Source organism: Rhipicephalus microplus, chromosome 6 (assembly GCF_043290135.1).
Source record: "Rhipicephalus microplus isolate Deutch F79 chromosome 6, USDA_Rmic, whole genome shotgun sequence".
NCBI lineage: Eukaryota > Metazoa > Arthropoda > Arachnida > Ixodida > Ixodidae > Rhipicephalus > Rhipicephalus microplus.
This window is the reverse complement of record NC_134705.1, coordinates 192,628,023-192,631,143: the sequence shown is the minus strand read 5'-3', so window position 1 is coordinate 192,631,143 and position 3,121 is coordinate 192,628,023.

Sequence of the window (3,121 nt, the reverse complement as noted above, 5' to 3'; positions counted from 1 at the left end):
AAATGTGTTTACTACTACAGTGGCTAGAATAGTGGAAGTGTGAAGACGGCGCCGCCTGCGCTGACGCTCTCCACCGATGCCTCGACTGGCGCTGTCTAGATGGCGCTGGTTGTAGCTTAAGAAATGAGACGAGTCTAGAGCGGGGGTTTATAACTACAGCTCAAGGCGCTAGGCTAGAAGGGGACGAAGCTATTGAATATATAAGAACAAGGGTGACAGAAAAATTTCAACACAGAAGTGCTTTAAGCACCACAATAGACAAGGGTGAATCAAGTCGAGCGATGGCTCCATTTTGACGACAAGAGTGGGAAAGGGCTGAGAAAAGGGTTCCTAGTAGTACATCAACAGGCCCAGATGGCATTCCAATTATGCTGATAAAGACATTAGGTCCGAAGTCTAAGCAGACTTTGAGAGAGGCAGTGTGCAAAATAATAATCGATGGAGAAGTTCCCGATGGATGGAAACTTAGCAGGATGAGCATGATCTATAAAGGAAAGGGGGACAAAGCTGACATAAACAACTACCGTCCTATAACAGTGACATCAGTGGTCTACAGGCTGGCGATGCAGATTATAAAGGAAAGACTGCAGGCATAGATAGAGGACGAGGGGGTGCTGGGGAACTGAAGAATGGGTTTCGGAAACACAGGAGTTTGGAAGACAATATGTTCTCACTGACGCAGTGCATCGAAATAGCGGAAAAGGAACACAGGCCCCTGTAGCTAGCATTTTTGGGTATCAAGGGAGTGTACGATAGCGTGGTTCAAGAGGAATTGTGGGGAATACTGGACACGCTAGGCGTGGAAGATGTAGTCACTAATTTTTTAAAGGATATCAATAAAGGTAACAAGGTAATTATAGAGTGGGAAAAACAGGTATCCAAGCCTGCAGAAGTAAAACGGGGACTTAGGCAGGGGTGTCCTCTGTCACTCTTATTATTCATGATGTACCTACAAGGATTAGAGGCCAAAATAGAGAAAAGTGGACTGGGCTTCAACCTCTCTTTCGTCAAACAAGGAAAACTCATTGAACAGGCACTACGTACCAGCATTGATGTACGCAGATGATATAGTGCTAATGGCCAACAACAAGGAAGACTTGCAGATTGGTGGACATCTGCGGTAATGAGGGAGATTGGTTAGATTTCAGATTCAGTAAGGAAAAATCAGCAGTCGTGATTTTTAATGACAATGAAGGTAGTGAGCTTAGAATACAGGTGGTCACGCTAGAGATAACAGATAAATACAAATATCTGGGCGTATGGATAAGCAATGGGGCCGAGTACCTAAGGGAACACGAAACATACGTGACGACTAAAGGTAACAGGAATGCAGCGGTAAAGAAAAACAGGGCACTGTGGAATTACAATAGGTATGATGTTGTGAGAGGAATATGGAAAGGGGTCATGGTTCCTGGTCCGACGTTCGGCAATGCAGCCTTGTGCATGAGATCAGAAGTTCAAGCAAGATTAAAAATTAAGCAACGTGGAATAGGCAGGCTAGCCTTAGGAGCTCACGGGAATACACCAAATCAGGGAGTACAAGGTGGTATGGGATGGACATCATTTGAGGGCAGGGAAGCTAGCAGCAAGATAAAACTTGAGAAGTGACTGAGAGAAATGGGGGAGGAGCATTGGGCTAGGAAGGTTTTCTGCTACTTGTGCATGAACACGGAGGAAGGAAGGCCTTCCTCCGTGTGCATGAAGAATGTCGATACATAATGGAGGAAGCAAACCAGAAAATTGACTGGTAAATACTTTAGAAAACAGCAGGGGGCCAAACCAAACAGAACTATTGGTTAAGAAGAAAGTGCAGGAAACGGAGACCGATATGTGGAGAATTGGCATGATTAAAAAGTGCGCACTAGAGATCTATCGAACATTTAAGCAGGAAATTGCCAAGGAAATGATCTATGATAATATTCGGGGTAGTTCTCTACTGTTTGAGGCCAGGATGGAAGTATTGCGAACCAAGACATATCTGGCCAAACAAGAAGGGGTAGACACGGTATGCAGTGCATGTGGAGAGGAGGAGGAAACTGCCGAACACTTGATAATGTTCTGTAAAGGGCTTCACCTTATAGTTTAGGCACTGCGCCATGCTCCCGACCGGGTTGCAGAAATTAGGTGCCTTTTCTCATATTCGCGTAGCTCCCGCCGATTGGTTCACCCTCCGCGGTCTCCTGACGCCGTGCAGCTCTCGCATTGTGGCACCCCGCCCTTGGACTGCTTCGACCGGATCCCCACTTTCCTATCTCCTTCTTTTTCCGTCGCTTGCCTGTCTACTTCTCCGTCTATTTTCCTTCTATTCTTTTTATCCCTCCTTCCCCCCACCCCTATAAGGCACTGCGCCGTGTCGCCTGAAGGCAGACAGAAATTAGGTGCCCTTTTCTTCTTCCTTCTAACCACTACCACCACCACCACCACCCTATAGTTCATTATGATTGCGCAGAGTTTTTCAAAGCACTGGGTTTAGGGACAGGGAGAGCAAAATAGACTTTAAGCGGGTAGAATTAATTAGAAGGAGGTTATCTGATTGGTGGCCAAAGTCAAGGCACGAATGAAAATAAACCCTTCACTGCGAAGTACCAGTCCTCAACTTCACTATTTAAAGAAAGAAAAAAAAAGATAAGTCTAGTGGTTAGTTCACAAAGACCACAGGCTGTCGGACGCCATCACCGCTGATCTTCCGCTGAACCGGGCTTCGTTCTGAACCGGGCTTGTCCCTTCGGACTCTTTCGGACGGTGGTTTGGCTGAGTTTTGGGTGAATTTGACCTGTTGAAACTAGCTGACGTGGCATATTACTTCTTTAAGCAATCTAATTAGTGCTAATGTCTAATTCATCTCCTGGCCAAGGGCATAGCCCTTGGTCAGCCTCCTTGCCTAATGATGAATTGCCATTGGAATATTTTTTCCGCAGTGGTGTTGGAAGCATCCCTGTTGCGCTGGTGCCCTCGAGTGGTGGATTTATTAGGCTCAACAACCCGAAAGCGATCCAGGTGGGGTTGCAGGCCATGACGCCGCACTTTCAGCTGATAAGTGATGTTCGTCAGTTCGGAAGAGGTGGTTTGGTATGCAGATCGTCAGATCCTTCGTGCGTTTCTGACATCCTAAAATGCAAGA